This window comes from Megalopta genalis, chromosome 2, assembly GCF_051020955.1.
Source record: "Megalopta genalis isolate 19385.01 chromosome 2, iyMegGena1_principal, whole genome shotgun sequence".
NCBI classification, from domain to species: domain Eukaryota; kingdom Metazoa; phylum Arthropoda; class Insecta; order Hymenoptera; family Halictidae; genus Megalopta; species Megalopta genalis.
The window spans coordinates 33,721,750-33,744,529 of NC_135014.1; the positions used below are offsets into that span (position 1 = coordinate 33,721,750).

Genomic DNA, 22,780 nt, shown 5'->3' on the forward strand with positions numbered 1-22,780 from the left:
TGACGAAAATTTTTTTACATTAAAGCTTGAAACCTATACTTCGAGACGATGTTTCTTGAATTTACGTTTAACGCACCTGCGCCACTGCAACCCTTTAAATGCGAGGCCATGTTTGTTACACTGAAAATTGCCAAGTTTGACGAAATGCACGGACCTCGTAAAATTATTTCCGGAGATGCCGTTCGCAGCGGAATGATATTCGACCGTTTCTCTTTAATTTAAAAAAAAAGATACTCCGCTGCGATTTTTTATCGCGAGGTTACAGCGCTTTAAACTAACCCTTGCATTTTTGTCATGTACCGCCGACACGACAAACACGACCTCGCTTTCGAAGGGCTTCAGCGGAGAGGATGCGTCCAACTTAAAATCCAGAAGCACTAACTTAAAGCAGAGAGTCAAATCTTCGATTTGAAGGTAAGATCATCATCCTGCGTTGATTTTTCGCGGAGTTATCGCCAGTCGTAGTTGGCCAATTTTAATCCAAAATTGATCTACGCTTAACATTGTTGAGCTGCGCGTTTAAATGACTTTACTTCGTACTTGCACTACATGAATGCCATGTTATTTGCGTTTAGATTACTGCATCGATGTTTGCAATTTATAGTCGGTACAACAATACGTGCTCGGTACAATAGGCGGGCGATAACGCGGTTTCGAAGCAGCGCGTCGTCGCCGAGAAAATCCCGGCCAGCCGATTCCGCGACATCGAAAAATAACGAAACTCAACGGAGCTCGACGCAACGGGACACGTGCTCGCGTATCATTTTCTGCGTGCATACATCAGCGAAAAATTGGCGCGCCCCTTTTCCCTCTTTCCGCCGAGTTTCCGTGGCGCCGCCTTCCTCTCCGCTCCTATTTTTAATTTCCGCGCTCTATAGCCCGGCCAGCGCCTGCTTCTCCATAAGACCGTTCCTCTTTTTTCATCTTCCTTTATCTCCCTTTTTGTCTTCCGCTTTCGTACGCTTGTTCGTCGCCGTATTGTCATTATGCCGTCGTTAGCGACCCGGACGGCCGCGTCTCGTGTGTGCACGCTCGCTGCTAACGATATCGTTATTATTATTAATCGTCTTTTACAGCGTGCTAAACAGATGACGCAGTGCATTAAAGTTTTTGCCGGGACGCGCGGAGGAGGTGTCGGTGGATAAGCGGCGAGTTTAGATCCGTGGAATGTTGGTTACGCCGGGACGTTGATGGATAGTAAACTGAAAGCCGTGGCAGAAGCGGTCGGGAATTTTTGCGGATCGAGGGAGTTCCATTCTTCCGGAAACAGCTGAACGACGTGTTCCGATCAGCTAGAGCCTTCGGGGCAATTAAGGTCTTTCGACTGGCCGACGTGTTCTAGATAGAGGATGTCTTTGAGACGGGCCGAGTCCTTCGATCAAATGGCGCTCTCGAACCAGCTCGCCTCATTTGACCAGTCGGGGTCTTCCGATCAAACGGAGTCCTTTATCTGGCGTTATCCAAGAATCCACGAGACAGTCGGAGCCTAAGGATCGTCAGTTTTCTTGGATTACAGTGTCCTTGGAGAGTTCGAATGTCCTTCGAGAAGAATCTGACAAAGTTAGACTATTTAGAAGCCTCTGACAAGCTAGAATCTTCGCGCAAGCTTTTGAGACAAGCAAAGTTCTCCGATCGAATGAAGTTCTCGAACTATTAGGCTGTCCAATAAGTCATTGCCCAATTACTTATTGGCCAACCCAGCTTGCCTGATTTCACTTGTTGAAGTCTTCCGATCAGAGTCCTTTATCTGGCGTTATTCAAGAAGCTGGAGTCTTCGAGACAGTCGCAGCTTATGGATCGTCAGTTTTCTTGGATTACAGTGTCCTTGGAGAGTTGGAATGTCCTCCGAGAAGCTAGAATCTGGCAAAGTCAGACTATTCAGAATCCTCTGACGAGCTAGAATCTTCACGCAAGCTTTTGAGACAAGCAAAGTTCTCCGATCAAATGGAGTTCTCGAACTATTAGGCTTGCCAATAAGTCATTGCCCAATTACTTATTGGCCAACCCAGCTTGCCTGATTTCACTAGTTGAAGTCTTCCGATCAGAGTCCTTTATCTGGCGTTATCCAAGAAGCTGGAATCCTCGAGACAGTCAGAGTCTATGGATCGTCAGTTTTCTTGGATTACAGTGTCCTTAGAGAGTTCGAATGTCCTTCGAGAAGAATCTTGCAAAGTCAGACTATTTAGGAACCTCTGACGAGCTAGAATCTTCGCGCAAGCTTTTGAGACAAGCAAAGTTCTCCGATCGAATGGAGTTCTCGAACTATTGGGCTGGCCAATAAGCCATTGCTCAATAACTTATTGGTCAACCCAACAACCTTCCTCATTTGACCAGTTGAAGTCTTTCCATCAGAGTCCTTTATCTGGCGTTATCCAAGAAGCTGGAGTCTTCGAGACGGCGGAGGCCTATTCATCGTTCAATTTTCTTGGATTAGAGAGCTTTTGAGGAGAAGCTGGCGCGAGGAGTCTAGCTTGTCGGTTCCCGAATGGTCTGACGTTGGCGCGGGGAATCTAGAGGGTACTCTAATCCGAGAAAACTGAACGATGAATAGGCCCCTGCCGTCTCGAAGGCCAGCGTCCTCGATGACCGCCATCGTTCCCCGAGAAAATGACTAAAAAAGCAATGACCAGTTAATTCCTCGAGCTAATTGCCATCGCTAGACAAGTTACGGTCCCCGGCCCAATTAGCGTCCTTTGATGGTGCAGGATTTTTCAGACCGCCGGCTAATCAGCCGGGGAACCTAGAGTCCTCTGTTCATCCAGGATCGTCCCTGCCAGATGAATCTCCGGCACCTACTGTACTTTACGGCGAAAATAGACCTCGCACTTTGAATGTGAATTTGTTAACGAATTCACGGTGAATGCGGAAAAGGCTGGAGTTTATGCACGATTTCACCGGTCGAATGCTACGTTTTCATTGGCAATGAAATCATTTCTGGCGACGTGACGTCGTTTCAACCTTCCGTGAATGTTTACATGTTCATCGAACGCGATCAGACGTGTCACTGTCGCTTCGCTGCGGATGAATCATCCACGGATATGCAGTAAATGCTCTCGAATTGGCTCCCAGCTTGTAAACGAAAGTGGACAATTTGGAAAGAGGAGATACGATTATTTCAGTCTTGCACCTTGTTTTTATAGTTGCTGACAATCGACAACTGTAAAAACGAGCCGCGAGGCTCGAATAATCGTATCTCCTCTCCCCAAATTGTCCATTTCTGTTAACAAGCTCGGAGACAATTGGAGAGTATTTACTGCACATTGAATTCATCGAAAGCAGAGCGCGGCTCTGCAGTAATTTCCCTCGCATTGTCCCTCGGCCTGTAAACAAAAACGGACTTGAACAATAGGCCTCGCGGCTCGTTTTTATAGCTGTGAACCATCGGCTCGAATAATCGTATCTTCTCTTCCGAAATCGTTCATTCGATCGACAATTTACGAGAATTCACTGTATTTACACTTTTCACTGCGGATTAATCATCTGGGATGCAAAATCTATCTGAATTCGCCTTTAAAAATTGAAGAAACAGCTTCTTTGTAGACATGGATAATATAGTTGATGAGATTCCATTCTTCAGCGACGTCCTTCGACGATGATCGCGCTCAGAGATGCTAAATGAGACCGCTTTGCTCCAAATAGAGCAAGTCAAGAGGTACACCGGTCGCATCAGCTGTGCCGGTGCACACGGCTCTCTCCTTCTATTAACGAAACCTTGGCCTGATAGAGGCTCTCAAGGCCATCGGTACTATATGAAGAGAGAGAGAGAGAGAGAGAAAGAGAGACAGAGACAGAGAGGTAGAGAAATAGAGATAAAGAGAGAGAGAGGTAGAGAAATAGAAATAAAGAGAGAGAGAGGTAGAGAAATAGAGATAAAGAGAGAGAGAGAGGTAGAGAAATAGAGATAAAGAGAGAGAGAGGTAGAGAAATAGAGATAAAGAGAGAGAGAGGTAGAGAAATAGAGATAAAGAGAGAGAGAGAGAGGTACAGAAATAGAGATAAAGAGAGAGAGAGGTAGAGAAATAGAGAGAAAGAGAGAGAGAGGTAGAGAAATAGAGAGAAAGAGAGAGAGAGGTAGAGAAATAGAGAGAAAGAGAGAGAGAGAGACAGAGGGAGAGACAGAGAGGTAGTGAAATAGAGAGAAAGAGAGAGAGATCGAGGGGAGAATGGTTTAACTCGCAAGCTAAGTAAATATCGCTCATCCAAAATGTGCACCCCATTAGACGGCTGGAGAGCTGTCTACCGACAAAACGTAACCCTCGGCCGTCTTTACCTTCCCGGCCTCTTCTAAAGAGTCGGCCTTTTCATTATCAGCCGCGGCGCTCCGTCGAGCGGCGCACCCCTCGTTATATCGTTAGCTGAAAGTACGCACGCGAACATCAGTCGATATAATATCGAAGATTCGTTTCATTGGGTTCGGCCTGGCGCTGATGAAAGCGATTCGCTCGCTCGTGCCGCCGTGTACAGGAGGGTAAAACAGACCGCGAAGGGGTTGCGACCCCTCCACCTCCACCGCCCCCTCCCCAACAGCCGTCACTTTTTCACGATCCTTTTGCCATCCTTTTGCCGTATGGTAATTATCCGCGTCTGCGGGTATCGATACTTTCAATTTTTAGATGTGCAACCGGTCCGCGCGCATGGGAAACTCGTTACGTCTCGGTTACCTTATTAGCCGATTGCGGCGACTGACTCGTACCATCCTGCAGGGCTTTGAGTCCCTTAAACAAGCCATCGATTTAATTAATTCTGTCTGCCGAGGAAGAAGCTGTCGATCTTTTACCCGTATGAAGCAGCGTCGGGTATTCCAGAATAATTGGACTGTCGATTTTCATACAGATGTCCGCGGAATTATAATCGAATTGCTCGATGAATTCTGATTAAATAGTAATTCGATCGCATTATAATTCGATCAAATTCTACGGTAATCCGTAATTCGGATCTGCGCTCGATTAAATTATAACGTAATTCGTAATTCGACAGGAGCACGATCTGCGAAATACGTTGTTCTTGAATTGAAATTGCAGATCGAGAAGTAGCGATTGGTAATCGGAGGTTGAAAAAATACTGTGCGGAGGTTTCAGACAACAGGATATTGTTGTCGTGTTCTCTGTGTACAGTTGGTCTCGTATGCGACAAATCACAAGTTAAATTAGTATTTAATTGGTAAGTAGTATTTAATTAGTAGAATTAGCTTTTTTAAAAATTCTGGACTGTAATTTGAAGAATTGTATTTCAATTACGTTGTATTTCAATTACGTTGTATTTCAATTACGTTGTATTTCAATTACGTTGTATTTCAATTACGTTGTATTTCAATTACGTTGTATTTCAATTACATTGTATTTCAATTACATTGTATTTCAATTACATTGTATCTCAATTACATCGTATTTGAATTACACTCGTGATTAAGCTAATCAGTAATTGAACTGATTGAAAGGTTTGATTTACGTAATTGTATTGTAGTTGAATTACAACGTAATTGAACTGATTGAAAGGTTTGATTTACGTAATTGTATTGTAGTTGAACTACAATGTAATTGAACTGATTGAAAGGTTTGATTTACGTAATTGTATTGTAGTTGAATTACAATGTAATTGAATTAGCACAACTCCGATATTACGCATTTCTGACGAAAATGCATAGCACCTTGAAACTATAAAACAAAAAGAAATAAACATTACCTATATTATATGTTATCACAGCCCTTTCACATGAATAAAGTGTGTTTATTCGATTTGATCAATCCATTGGTCGACTGAGACCTATCTTTCACCGAATCTTATATTACACTTCAAATATAAATGCCACAACATTCTATAATCCCATTATAATTTGTGAGAAGTACGATCCACCATGATCTTCGCGTGACTCATAAAACGAAAATAATGATGTAACAATAAGTATAAAGTGACACGATCTGAGCGAAGCTCGTACGATAACTCACGACGCTCGTTTCGATCTCATCAAAATAACATACTATACTACTATACATAATATACTATACTATAACATACTATACTATACTATAAGTATCTACTACTGCTGTGATACTCTTGAATGTTAGTATAGCACAGAGACGGTCAACATTCGACGATGCTCCCCTCGACTCGCGCGTGCCATAAACGCATAAAGATCCACAGACTAGAGTCTAGACTCTGGACAATGGCCATGCACTAAAATTTGACCGCCAGGAAAACCAGCTTTTGGCCCGACTGCTCCGTGAAATTACAGCGTGCAGTCGGCTGATTAGCGACTACAAGGAATTCTACTATCATCTTCCCGTGGACAATTGCGGTCTCCAGCGGCCATCAGGCTCCATCGTCGCTTAAACGCGTACAATTTAGGTGTCCAAGATATCCGAGATGCTAATGTCGGCCGTCACGGTTCTCGAGATAAGATCGATATTGCGAAGTCCGTGGGGCCGCCATGGAGAGAGAGAGAGAGCCAGGAAGAGAGAGAAAGAGATAGAGAGGCAGAGAGTGAGAGAGAGAGAGAGAACGTCCGCAGAAAATGACGTAACTTCCGTCACCTACTCGCCACGTAAACCACGTTAACTAATCAGGGTCACGTAATTTGCGCCGGATTCGGTCCGAGTTTCAAATAAGTTTGTTTTGCCGAGGTGCCCGTTCCTCCTTATCGATCATCGCCGCGATCCCGCCGATCCCTCGATCTTCCGAATTCGGTATTCATCCGGCGACGAGGAACTTCGAACGTCGAAAACAATGCTGAAACGGTTCTATCAGTTCGCTCATGCTGCGAATTAATGGCGCCGTTCTACTCGGACAACAGCGGAATTAGTGTAACCTTTGAGTCGTCGCGACGAGCTTCCCGCGCGGTTATGTTCGACGTGATTTGCTATTAAACAGAGTACTCCGGTTTCTCGATAAGGACGCTGTTATGCGACCAAATTCCTTGCTGCGATGTTCGCGCGATTTCTATCGTTATTCGAGTCGGTTCACCTTGAAATAGAAACTCTGTTGTAATTTGGCTAAACAAGTTCACCGTGAAATAAAAAGATTTTTATAGCCCTTCTTAATGATTTTATGGAACTGAAAATAGCGCGAGAAATATTCTTAAATTCAGCGAACGTTTTTATTCTGCCCCGTTCGATGTACTTTAATCTTATAAATAGATTTTATGCGTTCATGGCAAAAATAAGTAGTTTCAATTTATTATGTAATATAATATGTAATAGTGATGAATAGTGAAATTCTTCCAATCGTTCCGCTACTTTAAATTGAAACTATAACTATATTATATTATATTATATATTATATTATATTATATTATATTATATTATATATTATATTATATTATATTATATATTATATTATATTATATTATATTATATTATATTATATTATATTATATTATATTATATTATATTATATTATATTATATTATATTATATATATTATATATTATATTATATTCACTATTTTCAATCTTATAAAATCATTATAAGAAGTGAACTTCTTAATTATTTCCTATTTCTTGCAATCGATGTGAACAGTTTTATTACTATTTTGCATATAAGTCCGCAGCCCACTCATAAATGCATGAAATCCGCAGTCCACGTGTCGCAAACACAAAATCCATAGTCCTTCGAAGATTCTCGCACCGATAATAAAGCCAATATTTAATAGTTGATAATTTGTTTCGGAGATGTTCATGCCGGCCCATCGCGGCAAGCTAGTTTCTCCGCGATTACCGGGATAATTAGCTTCGCGGGACACTTATTATAGGGGCAAAGAAACCGGGTCACAGTCCCGGATCGAAGTGTCGTCCAATTTATATCAATTTTTGCTTCGCGGGGATGCCGCCGTGCTGGTCTTAAACGGCGGGATCATTTTAACGCATCCTACCGAAACGAGCATTACCCGTTCCAGCGAAACTGAATATTCGCGGTTATGGATTAAACTCATAATTAGTTTGAAGATTAGGGAAGTTGGGTTAACTGCCGTACACAGGATCCTCCCCGTCCCTGCGCCTACCCCTTTATTTATTATGAGTTCAGGGTAAACCAGCTTTGTGGTGAAACATGTTATTGATTCGGATATCGTTCGCATCGTTTGTTCTCGTTGTTCGAATCGCCGGGACCTCCCGGTTTCCGCGGAAAACCGCAGCGTGCATATTTCCCGAAGATTTCGGGCGCGGAACACTTTCTGGTTAGTGTTATCATGTAAGAAATTGTTATAGTCGACGGCGCTCGGGACCGTAATTTTCCTGAAAGCGAATATGCATGATTTAATTTGGAGAATCGCGTAGAGTATCTTCAGTGTGTTGTTTCCGCGTCACGTAAATCTAAAACGGTAGACGTAACAGTGAAAAGTTCAAATTGATCGTTCGAGGTTAACACAGAGTTAACCTCGGAGTTGAGTTGAAAATTAACGGAATCATAAAATTGTATCAGATTCGATTAAAATTTGAATTTAACGTATAACGTATTTACAAAAACAAAAACTGTTTAATTAAATTGTACGATTAATTTCTACAATGATTTATTTCGATAATAGAAATTCATTTGATTTACGACAACCTCAATTAATACCGATCGAATTAAATTTTCATCGAAATCCAATTGTTGAAATCCAAATCATACAATTGTATAAATTATATTAAAAATTGTATTCAAGATACAACATATTTATGCAACGTTTTTTAATTAAATTGTACATCAAATTTCTGCTATCATTTGTTTTGATAATAAAAATTCATTTAATTAACGTTATCCCAATTGAAGCCAAATTAAATTTTTACTGAAATGAATGCTTGTCCAATTTATATATAGATCAACTAGATCATGCAAGTGCATAAATTATATTAAAAATTATGTTTACACATACAAGAGATTTCTTTGAAAAAAAACATTTTCATTAGATTCTACAATAAATTTCTATTGTTATTCGCGTTCGCGAAAAATAAAGCCGAACGAAAATTTGAAACGTTTAAACGTTGAATTTATTTTTATATTTGCTTCCGTTTCGAATTTTTTAATCTCGTCCCGTTCGCGGAATCTCGTTCATCCTTTCAGTTATCCGACGGTTCAATCTCCCGGAAGAGAAATTTAAACGTAAGCTTGTTTCCCATTGCATTTCGAAGAAAATGGAAAAATTTCAGACTTGTTTCGGTGATATCCGCACAAAGGTTTCGGAACAACCGCCGCGAACAATCGTATATTAATAGCAATTCGTTTCCCATCGGTTGAGCTCCATTGTGAATATCATTTATCCTATCTTTTCAAACAAACCGCCGCCAACATATTAGCTGTAATACCGAAGTGAACAACGAATTAAGCGTTAATTGCAAATTAACGCCAGAGCATTGTATTTTACGGTGTAACGTTGAAATCGAATCTCGCGGCTCGCTCGCAAATTCGATGGCATTAACGGCCCCGGTAATTTCGGGAAACCGATATGGCCACTTTAACGTCGGCCGTGATTATATGTACATCGTTGCCGAATATGAAAAATCTCCGACGGGAAACACGCGTCGCGTGCACAAAAGTCTCTCGACAAACTCTCCGCGCGAACGGGCTAATATTTCCGGGCGTAATTAAAGGCGGTCTTAATTCGTTCCAGCCGAAAGTCAGCTTTCAGCGAATTCCCGGCCGCGGTCCTTTTGTTGTTGGATCACGTTCTAAAATCTCGTTCCGCCGGATGAAATTAATTCCGCGTAATTAAATGTCTTTGAATCGGTATCATCGCGGGAGGCAGTCGAAAATCGATGATCGGACGCCGATCGTCGCTCGTCATCCGTTTCAACGATAATCATAATGATGTAACGTGGATTTATGGACGAGAACATTTTAATGGAACATTGGTTATTATATTAGCACTAAACCACGGTCAAATGACCCGTATATAATATACATATAATACTATCATATTTAATATACGTATAATTATGTTATATTATTATATTATATATAATAATATAATATATATAATTTTATATAATAATATAAAAATAAAATAAATATAATAATATATATATATTATTATATTACATATATATATATAATATATTATTATATTATATATATAATATTATTATATTATTATAATATACGTACTATTATATATATAATATAATATAATACTATAATATATACCCGTATATAATACTCACTTCATCGTTCCAAAAGCATTTAATTGCGTAACTATAGAGAACTGAACAATATATGAAATGCAAGACAAAGTGAATTTTTACACAACCGAAACTATTGAAAATATATGGCTGACACATTTAAATCGACCCGATCGAATATCTTCGAAACCGTCGATGATACTAAAAAACGTTTCAAACGAAAGTTGAATGGTTTTAAGGGGCGCGTAATCTGATACGAATAAGATCTTTTTATGTCGTCGCCTGAAGGACATACGCGATGGTCAACTTTATTTTGTTGAATGGAGTCATAATTTTTTGAAACGCGTCACCCTGTCGGCGATCGCAAAATGTTCTGTCAATAAAAATAGATCAAGCCGTCGAAGAGGGGGTCGCAGGGAATTAGAACTTTGAAACAATATACAAATTTCCGGGCGGGCTGGCTTTTTCGCCGATCGAATGGAAATCCGTACCGCTGCTTTGTCCCGGATTAAAAAATTGCTCGGCGCCGAATATAGCTGGGAGTGAAATTAATTTATCAATTGTGGATTGTGAATTTCCGAAACAGATAAAAAACCGAGGTAAGTGTTGTGGATCGTCGGTTGCGTGCGGCCGGCACAAAGCGCGAGACAAATTCGAGGCAAACCGGCTTCGGGGCTGATATTGGATTCGACTCGAACCCCTTCTCTATCCAATTTTTCGACACGAGAGCACCGTTCTGCGATCCGATTCCTTTGTTATTCCGCGATCCCGCGCCCGGGTACTTTTCTCAAAAGCCCCGCTGATCCGACGGAATCCGAGAATTTCCTGCCGGCCGAGGCGTCAAACTGCAATCGCGATGATAATCGTATCGAAGGGCCGTGCACCCTCCGACCCCCCATCCCGCCCATCTCCCGGCCCCTACACCCCGATCCTATTTTGCGGTTTAAGGAACCATCCAACGAAATAATGTTGTAATAATATCTCGTCGATCCTCGAGCTCCGGTTTGATTGAAAACGGCTTCCGTCTGCGCCGCCTCGAGCTAGAAAAATGTCGGTTCCTACCATTCTGTTCGGCTGCTTATTAAATATGACGCTCGGTAGATTTAATAATGTCCAACAAACTACGTTACAGCGGCGAACTTTATCACCAGACTAAGGATTTTGTGATTGTCCTTTTAAAGATGAAGAAATTCGTAATTTACAGGATGATCATTTTATAAATAGGATTTTAAAGGTCTTTGTGGACTATGTTTTTGGGACACGTATCGAATATGGCGTCCTGTGGAATTCGAGATACTATAAGGATTCTCGAAGCATAATCGTTTCGAATTGTGTTGAATAATTATTTATTTAGAATGATTATTCGAATGAATATTCTTGGATCGATACACTTGAGAAAGTATTCGGACAGTTTGACGATTTTCAAAAAATCGTAACTTCGTGAAAAGAAATCGTATGATCGTCGAACTTGGCTCGTTTTGAAGCCTGAAGCTTTCGCTTTCAGACAGTCTGGTCTATTTTTTTGAAACATGGTATCGCGTGATGTAGTAGTTGGATAACTCAAGGCATGTCCAAACTAACGCGTTACAAAAAAAATTACAAATTAAAACTTCTATAAAATCGTTGGAAATTTTTGTTTGTGAATGCTTGAACCGTGGATTTGAAGACTGAAGCTTCCTCTTTGCAACGATACGTCAGAACTTGATCTACGATTTTTTGGCACTGTTTTATGAGACGGAAATGAGAGACAAGTCCGGTGGAACGGAACGATGAAACTGGGAGATTGAAAGTGAACAGGAATCAAATAAAAATAATTCGAATGGACGAACATGTACCACGTTAGTTCAGAAATAATCAGAAGAATCGTCAAGAAATAAAACGTAGAAAAATTGACGATAAATAAAACAGAAAAAGCGACAATATAAATGAGAAACAGAAAGATCGACAACCAAATACGAAATAGAGAAATAAACCAATATGAAATTGATCCTCTAGTGCATCCTGCAACCAAAACCGTTCTGCTTCAAAACCCAAAGCGACTGTCGCTCAGAAAACCGTCGATTTCTCAATCGAAGTGAACATTCCCGCGCAAGAAAATAGAGACGAGACACGGCGTTGAAGCTCGAACGTCTCTACGAACTCGGACACGTGAACCCAAGAAGTGACAAGCACTTTTGCTCAGGTAAACGGTAAAATTGAGCACGTCGGTCACACACAGCGGTATAATACGTGTCAAATGGTATTTTAAACGAGGCAGCCGGAGAAATTTCGCGCGAGACCAGACAACCGAGAACTGCAGTTTGAACGTCGTCGTGACCCGGTTTCGTATGCGTCTGTCGTCGCGCGGTCGGAAATGTACCTTCTTTTTCCCCCTCGGTTTTACCGCGAGGCCTCGGCGCATTGTAACGACGTATTGTGATAAATGGAAGCTAATTAAGCAGTCTTTACAATTAATTATAACTCGCTCAGTATTCATCGTGGCTGCTGGGCGCCGCCTTTGCCCCGGCGGCCGCGGCCGCGGCCGGGAAATTTAACTTTATTGCGAGCGCTCTGTTAATTGCTTCGTGTCAAGTTGCAAAATTAACGAGGTCAAAGCGTTCGTACTTTCGGAACGTTGCTGGGAAACGCGGCGGCGGCGAACGTACGAAATACGTGCGGTTCTATTTACCAAGGGAGAGAAAAAAGAAGGGAACGACGAGACGGAGGAAGAACACGCACGCGCGGCGAACAAGACGGAAGAAAAACAGAGACGACGAAGAAAAGAAGGAACACGAAGATCCGCGGACAAGAGGCCACGAGTCTCGCGAGGCTTGTTTCAAGAGTCGCGCGAAATTTTCGCGGTGTATCCGCGTTGATCCCGGGCGGAAACGCGAGTTCGCCTTTCGCGGCGAGCTATTTTCCGAAATTTCCAGCGTGTGTTCTCGCGGCGCGCCGGCGAGATATTTGCGCGACGCAAACCGAAGGAGTGTTATTCGGCGACTCGAATCCGTTCTGAACATTCTTTATTTTTGCCCGGCCGGGGCGAACAGCGAGTTCGAAAGCGAGCGGGAACGCGGTTTTTTGCAAGTAGCTTGGTAATTTGCCGAAACGAACATCGCGAGAGTAACTTCCGCGGAAATTTAATTAGGTCTGAACGGTTCCGCGTAACGCGAAATATTTTTATTTCCCCACCCGCGGAAGTAATTAGTCCGGAGCGAACTGTTCTGATGGATCGCGCGTGCAATAACGCGCCACTGGAATGGTAAATATTCGAATATTGTAATTCAACGCGTAACGAAGACGTACCGCCATTGTTATACAACAAGCGGTCGAATAATTGAAAGTTGGGCCGCGAGAGCTTAACTCTTCGATTTGCGCATTTCGCTTCGAATTCTGTTCGAAAATTGTAACCAACTATTGCTGCTGTGGAATCGGTTCTTTTTTTCGTAACGTATTAGAATTTCGCGAAACTTCAATTTGTTCACTTTCGTCGTGCACGAAAATTCGACCGTTTTAATTGCTCGCGCTCGGATGTCGATTTGCAGCAAGCAAAAATATTTGCGACATTTTTGCGAGTTTTTGCGGACAGCCGAATATCTTTCTTTTTTTTTTTTATACATGCCACTGTTTGACCAGTATGCTCAGCACCTGTGTACGTACGGTCACTTTTCAGATTGAATTTTCTTTTTTTCGAGGAGCCTACAGTTTTTTTCCGAAAAAATATACAGCACTATGCAAATTCTCCGGCTAGATGGATTTTCACTTTGTATTTTAGAGAGCGCGGACTAAAATACTGGAAAGTTCTAAAAAAACACAATAGAAATTAGTAGAGGCCGCGTCTCTTGTTCGTTGCAACGTTGTTGTAGAAGTTGTACAACAACTTGCAACGAAATTCGGGTGCTCTTTGCTACTCGTACCGTAATTAAATTCCGAGCCATTTGTTAAATAGAAGCAAATTAAATGCAAAATCTCAAACAATATAATAAAAATTTAATTATTTCACGTTTAATATTTCTAATATCTGTAGTATTTTTCATTGAAGTGTTTAATATTTAATATTTGTTTACTGTTTACAATTTCATTGTACCTCCCATATTTGTAATCTAATATTTCACATACTTCAACAATATCTCAGGTTTCATATTTCGGCAACGTCAAATGTTTAAAGTTTAATTGCACCTTATATGTTTGTAATTTAATATTTCAAATACTTTAAAAATATTTTAGATTTTATTAATTTTCGATTACGATTTCGATAACGTGAAATGTTTAAAATTACCTCAAATATTTCGAATTTAATATTTCATAGTTAATATTTCAAATTTAATATTTCATATTTAATATACTTCGAACACTGTAAATAATTCAGATTTAATATTTCAAACGTTGTAAATATTTTTAATCTGACATTTCAAACACCGTGAATATTTTAAATTTAATATTTCAAAATATCTCAGAAATAGATACAAGCCCTAATTTTTTCCCTAATTTTCTTTCAGCTTTCAGACAAAAATGGCTCGAATAATCGCATCTCCTCTTTCAAAATTCTCCATATTTGTCTACAAACTGAATGAAAATTGGCGAGCATTTACTGTAAATCGCTCAGCACTGTCAAATGCACTTCGTCCAACTTCAATCTAATAGAGTTGGATAGCCATATTTTCCAGGGGTCGCGTACAGCCACTCATAATCTCCAATTCCGTCTAAAAAAAGTCGACGAGCCTACATTTGGCTTACTAAAAGCGCATGAAAATCATCGCGTGTCAGTTGCCTTCGCCCGTTGTAAGCACACGTCGAGAAGAATGCTAGTGGAGGAGCCGTGACGACATCGTTCCATGAGCAAACACGTATCCATCGCTGAATTTTCGGATGCCGGCGTAAAACTCCCCTCAGGAGCGCGATTTCCGGGGGGCGGAAGCCGGGGCCCGCGATACTCGCGATGCGCGCTTATCGCTGCCTCTTGAGAGGATCTAAAAATTTCCACGGCAATTTCCGCACGCGACGCAGGCGCATTGTTCGCCTAAACTCGAGACAGGGTCGATGCCTCGTCTGGTCTGGCCGAGGCCGAAACAGAGATTTTCATACGCGGGCGAGCATACGTCCAAATCAAACCGACCCCTCTATTCTGCTGCACCGGCGGCGCACGCAAAATGCATCCGACGATTTGTGCGGCCAAACATTATTTTAGGAGCGTTCTTAAGGTTTCTCCACGACCACGGCAGATCAGTTTATATTAATAGAATTGTATATTATTTTTCTAATAAAGAGAAGATTCGATTTAAAAATATTTAAAAAGTACTTTGCGATTTTTATACTACATAATGAACGTTTCTTGCAAGTAATGATATTAATATGAACTGGAAATGTATATTATTTTTTTAACAAAAATAAGATTCGATTTAAAAATATTTCAGAAATACTTTTCGATTTTTATACTACTTAATGAACGTTTCTTGTAAGTAAAGATATTAATCTGAACTGGAAATGTATATTATTTTTTTAACAAAAATAAGATTCGATTTAAAAATATTTCAGAAATACTTTTCGATTTTTATACTACTTAATGAACGTTTCTTGTAAGCAAAGATATTAATATAAATTAGAAATGTATATTATTTTTTTAACAAAAATAAGATTCAATTTAAAAATATTTAAAAAGTACTTTGCGATTTTTATACTACATAATGAATGTTACTTGTAAGTAAAGATATTAATATAAATTAGAACTGCATATTATTTTCCTAACAAAGATAAGATTCAGTTTAGAAATATTTAAAAAATACTTTCTGATTTTTATATTATTTCTTGCAAATAAAAATAAAGGAAGCCAGGATACTTTCAAGATTATCTTGATCTCTCAAAAGCTGTCACTTAGACATTTCTGAAGATATCGTTGCAAAAAGATTGCTGCAATGTGCCCAATATATGCGCTATGAAATGAGCAACTCATTAAAAATATTCATCCCTTAACTTCTCCAGAAAAAAGATCTTAAAAGCAACGCTTCTTTCAAGACAGTTAACACGAGCCCATAAAACGAGCACGAAGCAGTCTCAACGAAATGTAAACGGACATAAAACAAGAAGAAGTCAAATTTCTATGCAAACGTTCTTATAAAATCGCGCGATCCAAGAGAATGCGATATAAACAATTACAGGTATCAATTTGCTGTTCCAATTCTAACACGAAATGAGCAAACCAAAAACGGGAGGAACAAGAACAAACAAATCGAATCCTCCGCTTTAAATCTGTTATCACTGGTAAAAGCCAGTGTAAGAACCGCACGCACGCCGGTGTAAGCACACGTCGAACGGTGTCGAGCCGCGCCGAAATCGGGGAGCCTCGCGCGTGAAAAATGCATCCGCGATGCGCGCCGGCAAGAAATAAAAATCGGGACAGTCGGGGTAGTGGAGTCGGTCGCAAAAAGAGCAAGGATAGAAAAAAAGAGAAGGGCGGAAAAAGAGGCGGGAAAAAAAAGGGAGCGACGCGAAAGAATCGCAGTCGGAGCTTCCAACGCGGGCTTTTCAACCGGGAAATTTAATTGGCTGTTCTCGAACTTTTTCTCGGCCCGAGCATCCAACCCTTTTTTACTCGGCTTATGGTCACGGTGGATGATTATGCTGAGCCGGGTTTGCACTGATCTTGAAAATCCTCTGCCATACGAACGCGATAGAAATATTTCCCGCTTGTTTATCCCCGGCGAGATTCTTTTTTCTCTCTCTCTCTCTCTCTCTCCGCCTACTCCTTCCGCGGCCGCGGGCACCGTTTAATTGGTTCTTGCGGACCCGTGGAGATTCCCGCGTTTTGATTTACGGGCCGCGCGGATCGATCCCCGGAATGAGGGAAAATTGCTTGGGCCGCGAGCGCGCGATGGCGTTAATCAGTTTACGCGATAACCGGGAGAAATGCTGGACCGTTTGCTCGGTGAATTTAGCTTTTCCGGCGAACAACGCGGCAATCGATGATCGAGCTTTTGTGCCGGCCAGTTGCGCGGCTACGCGTGTCAAACGCTTTCCCTGCCTTTCGAATCGCTTTTCTTCTATTTTCTTCATTCCAGCGATACTTACACGTCGGTCCACGATTTTACAGCGGTACGATGTTCGTGTCGGGATGAAGTACAGTGGGTAGAGAAAGTATATCCGGACACCTTTTAGGACGGTATAACCTTTTTTTAGATCTGGACCAAGTGACTCGAATTTTTTGGAGAGGGACTAGTTTACTGTGCAATGACTGAAATACTTTCTTTTCATTTTGCTATTAGTTCGAGTGATCCTTTCAAGCATCCCAGTCAATGTGGAGACACATTAAACGCGTACAGTTGGTGTCAGAATTGTTGGGACACCTTTTAAAATGGACTAACTTTTTTTAGACCGAGATACAACTTACTGAGATCTAAAAAACACATATTTTTAAATATGTTTTTAAATATTCTTAATTTTCTTTCGTCGTTCTAAGCAATAGCAAAATTTACGAGAAGCATTTTCTAAAAAAGTTGCTCCCTTTTAAAAGCTATCCCAATATCTTCGTTACCGATTGTCTTTATATGGCAATGACTTATTAATTAAATCGTGGTTGCAAGAGTTCCTAACTTTCGAATCCAAATGAACATCCGTAATCGCCAAATAGCAAGCCATTAAAAAAGCGCGGCAATTAGGTAAGTTTCAAATAACCGAACTGTTGCGCATTGAAAACGATGAGTTCTATTACATTCGTTAGTTCCTCGAAACTAATTGGACATCTGGACAACTTCCCTTGTTAGTTCAGGCAAAATGTCTGATTGTTCTGCTAGCTAGTGCAATATCAATGTGCTGGTTGTAACGTACCGTTACAACCTTGCATCAAATTCTACAACTAAACCAGTAAAAATTTTTATTGTTTCGTTCTCTCGTTCGGATTTATCGAAACTATAGAAACATTTCTCCGAGTCATTTTTTGATCAATCTCTTTATTCGAGCAGATATTGTAATAGAAATCGTACGAAGCTCGAGCGAATTCAATCTTTGACATCGAAACGATTCAGATTCGGATTTAGTGTTCCATTTGGAATCGTTTTTTATTCCAAACAAAACATTACTATTTCGCGTAATAAATAGGTCCAATAACAACTAATAAATACGTCATTGATCAATAGACAGCAGATCTTTATGCAAAATGCAACGATCGCTATAAACTCGAATAAAATAAAATGTAATAAAAGAAAATAAACCTAAACGTAAATAAAGCGTATAGTCCTTGCACGAGAAGAAGGCGCCTCTGCTACAGTAGTGGGGCAGCTAGTAAGAGGGGGGAATGTAAACACAGAGGCGCCATTTTGTCGCGCGAGAACTATATCCGCTCCGTTAATAAATCTAGCAATTTGGAGATAATATAACAGCGTTCGTAGATTCTTCGACCGTTCTCAATGTTCCATATTTCACCTTCTCATTCTTCTCACAAATGCATAAGATCCGCTGTTCACCGATCAAAGTAAATCTTGAGTTAAAATTTGCAAAAACATCCGCGCTCCAACAATAATATATCGCGTGTATATGATTCGAGATGAGCACCGATATAATTTTCTTCCGACAAAACAAACCGTGATTGTCCGTCTTCCAAACAGTCTCCACGTTCTCCTTAAAATTACACAGAGGTGCGCAGCATTTCGCGAAGCATAAATCTGACTAAAGAAGAAACAAGATGGAAGAAGCTGATTTTTCTAGTTCGAAGATGTGAGACTCTGCGAATGGCACAAATATACATGGAGATCGCGGTGCGCGCCGGGTAACGAGAAGGAAATATTGTTCTCCTCCGTATAATTTTAACGAAAGGTTTCCAGGGCTGAAACGCGAGGCGATCAGTTTCATTTCCCGCCGCGCGGAAAACTCTGTCCACAGAAGTCCCGCAGGAGCCGCGAGATACTCTCTCTCTCTCTTTCTCTTTCTCTCCCTGTCTTTGCTCTCTTTCGCCTCTTTTTTCGTCAGACACAACTTGTTTCCTGCTTAACGCGGCCGCAGCAAGGAATCCGCGAGAGGGAATTTTTGTTCGTTACAGGCGCGCTTTAATACAAATTTTATTGCGGACAAAAGTTTTCGCTCGGCCCTTTTATTCGCGGCTGGTGGCCACGCGGATACGCGCGACCCCGAATAATCATATCGTAAATAAACTTATTTGCAAGTGAATTCCTTTTCCCTTTCCTGGCCGCGAGGGATTCTTTTTTTCTCTGGCTCTTTGTATTTGTCTCTCTCTCTCTCTTCCTCGTTCTTTTTTCCGTTCTTTTTCTCTACGTTTCTCTCGGTCCGTGAACGTCGGTGTTTACCGGCCTCACGTGGTAAACAACTTCATTTATTGTCCGTAAAAACAGACATTAACCGAGAAGAAAAGTCCGGGGCTCGCGGCTTTCTCTCCGGCTGAAACAGTTTCGCGCGCGGAAATTATGCGCGGCGCCGTTTTTCAACCGCGGACGAGAGAATATTTTAATCTCGATCTTGGATTCACCGCAGTTTACGCCGCGGAAGATTGAAATACTTCTTGGCCGGCTGGAGTAGATGGAAACTGAGGGGAAATAAACGAGTGGATTCGTCGGCCAATCAAACGGAATCATCCGCGAACGTTTTTTGTTGGCTTAACTGATGCGTTTCCTAGCAACGATGCCGCGGTATATTCAGCTTTATTCGCAATGAAATTGATGATTCGTGAATTTTATGAATAAGAACTGGTTTATGAGAGACCGACAACTTTGCAACACAAATACTATCTGCATTAATTTGTATAATATATATTATAATCTGTTTACATATAGAGTTACGTTAATTTATGGTAACTTCTTAATTTATTTGGCTTGTCTTTTTAACTTTTTGGCATGTATCGATTACATTTTAAGACATATGTATAAGTCAACAGTTTTCGGAAATGTGAATCATAATTCTAAACCGCTCGTTTAGTTCTCTCCTTAATGATTTTTAGCAATTGGAAATAGTGCGACAGTATTTTGAAACTTTTTAAATGGGCGTCTTTGCGAAATCGCAGCTCAACAAGTTATAGGAACAAGTAATATTAGTAATATATAATATTAAATTAAATAATAATATAGCAGCAAGTTATATTAGTACAATATAATATTAAATTATAGAATAATGCAGGGGAAAGTTATATGAGCACAAAATAATATTAAATTATATAATAATATAGCAGCGAGTTATATAGTCCAATATAATATTAAATTATATAATAATGCAGGGGAAAGTTATGTAGTCCAATATAATATTAAATTATATAATAATACCGGGAAAAGTTACATTAGTACACATTAATATAAAATTATAATAATATAGCAGCAAATTATATTAATACAATATAATATTAAATTATATAATAATGCAGGGGAAAGTTATATTAGTTCAAAATAATATAAAATTACATAATAATATAGCAGCAAGTTATATAGTCCAGTATAATATTAAATTATATAATAATGCAGGGGAAAGTTATGTAGTCCAATATAATATTAAATTATATAATAATGCAGGGGAAAGTTATATTAGTTCAAAATAATATAAAATGACATAATAATATAGCAGCAAGTTATATAGTCCAGTATAATATTAAATTATATAATAATGCAGGGGAAAGTTATATTAGTTCAAAGTAATATTAAATTACATAATAATATAGCAGCAAGTTATATAGTCCAATATAATATTAAATTATATAATAATGCAGGGGGAAGTTATATAGTCCAATATAATATTAAATTATATAATACTACTGGGAAAAGTTATATTAGTACATATTAATATAAAATTATACAATAATATAGCATCAAATTATATTAGTACAATATAATATCATCTCATATAACATATCATAAACAACAAGTGTTCCTTCAACACTGTCCACCATCAACATCTAAACCCTCTAACACTGTCGACGACCATCATTCTCGAAAATCGTTTCATTTCAATCGCATTACGAGACAGTTTCTATGCATTTTTAGTTACAGATCCCGCAGAGATTACAGGATTTCGGTTAGTCCGTACGATTTTTTTCGAAACCGCGAATTCAATGGCTGATTAAAACACTGACTGGCGCACTGTCAATCATCTTCGTCGGGGGCTAAATTGACGAAACGAGATATATCGTGTAACATTACGTGGAAAGCGAATTACACGATGCGCAAATGACCGGAGTAACGAATGTCAGTGCGGGAACAAAAGGTTCGGCGAACGAACTCGTCAATCGTTACGCGCCGCGAGAACTCGCAGCAGCAACGAACGCGTAGCGAAATGTTATAACAAAACATGCATAAAAAAAATCCGAGGAAAGAACAAAAAAAAAAAGAGGATTGAAATAACGTACACGCGGAATGGAGAAACGAGTGCGCGTTTCATTTTGTTCGGCGGGTCGAGGGGGACGGGGGACGTGTGTGCGTACGCCGGTGTATAACATAATCCAGTTATAGGTGAAATAAAATTGATTTAACATGCGCGAGGAATTTAATCCGTCAGATTAAAAGTGTTGAATTAAAATCAATTTATGAGGGCGATATATTATGAGATTGATAATGTTATTGAAATCGATTCCCGCCCACCGCTGGATATTCCGGCCGCGATATTTATTACGGTTTTCCTTTTTTTTTTCTTTTTTTTTCATCGGTCGGAACCGACCGCCTCGTGTCATTATTAATCATCGTATTAATATATGCATTTAAGGAACGGAAACTGTCGGTGCAATCATTTGCATGGTAACTTCGGTACGCGAACCTTTTAGCGGTTTAAAACGCGAATGGCCAGCGGCGTATAATTGTTTCGGAATTACGGAGGCAGCATGATTGGCTCTTACTACTTGTTCAGTTAGTACATTTTTTTTCTAGAGACTAGATAGCTAATTACGGGAATTTTAGCGTATCTGAGATCGAGGAAAATATCTTGCAGCTGAAATCAATCGTTTACCTAATTATAAAATTGTTGGAAGTTGGAGACCTTTTTTTATACGTATTCTTTATGCTATCATTCAAAGTTTTATCGTAGTCGAAATATTTTTCTAATTAGTTTCAATTTAAATTGCAACAATTCCGTTCAATTTAAATTGCAACAATTTTATTCAATTCAAATTGCAACAATTTCATTCAATTTAAATTGCAACAATTTCATTCAATTTAAACTGCAACAATTCCATTCAATTTAAATTGCAACAATTCAATTCAATTTAAATTGCAACAAATCCATTCGATTCAAATTGCAACAATTCCATTCAATTCAAATTGCAACAATTCAATTTAAATTGCAACAATTCCATTCGATTTAAATTGCATCAATTCCATTCGATTTAAATTGCAACAATTCCATTCGATTTAAATTGCAACAGATCAATTGAAATCGCAACAATTCAATATAAATTGCAACAATTCAATTCGATTTGAATCGCAACAGATCAATTGAAATCGCAACAATTCAATTCAACTTGCAACAATTCGAAAGCAGTGGAATCTCAGTTTTCCGTGAATTTCTCGCGTGAAATTCCACGTATCTTATAGAATAGTTCAAAGTTCATCGGAAAAATCGAAGGAAATGCCAGTTGATCGAGACAGATACGCAACAAGCGGTTCGCACTGGGAGATCTATAATGCTCGGAACAGTTGCCGAAACTCGGCAGCATTTATGCGAACAATTCCATTGAAACCGTCACGGCGCGGCGACCCGGCCATCTCGAAAATACAGTTACCGGGGCCCGGGACT

General features: G+C 39.8%; 1 protein-coding gene across 3 annotated transcripts in view; it reads right to left on the reverse strand.

Moving 5' to 3' along the window:
* Positions 1 to 22,780, reverse strand: part of sns (sticks and stones) — a 717,563-nt gene that overhangs the window by 315,247 nt on the left and 379,536 nt on the right. The gene's annotated exons all lie outside the window — the stretch shown is intronic.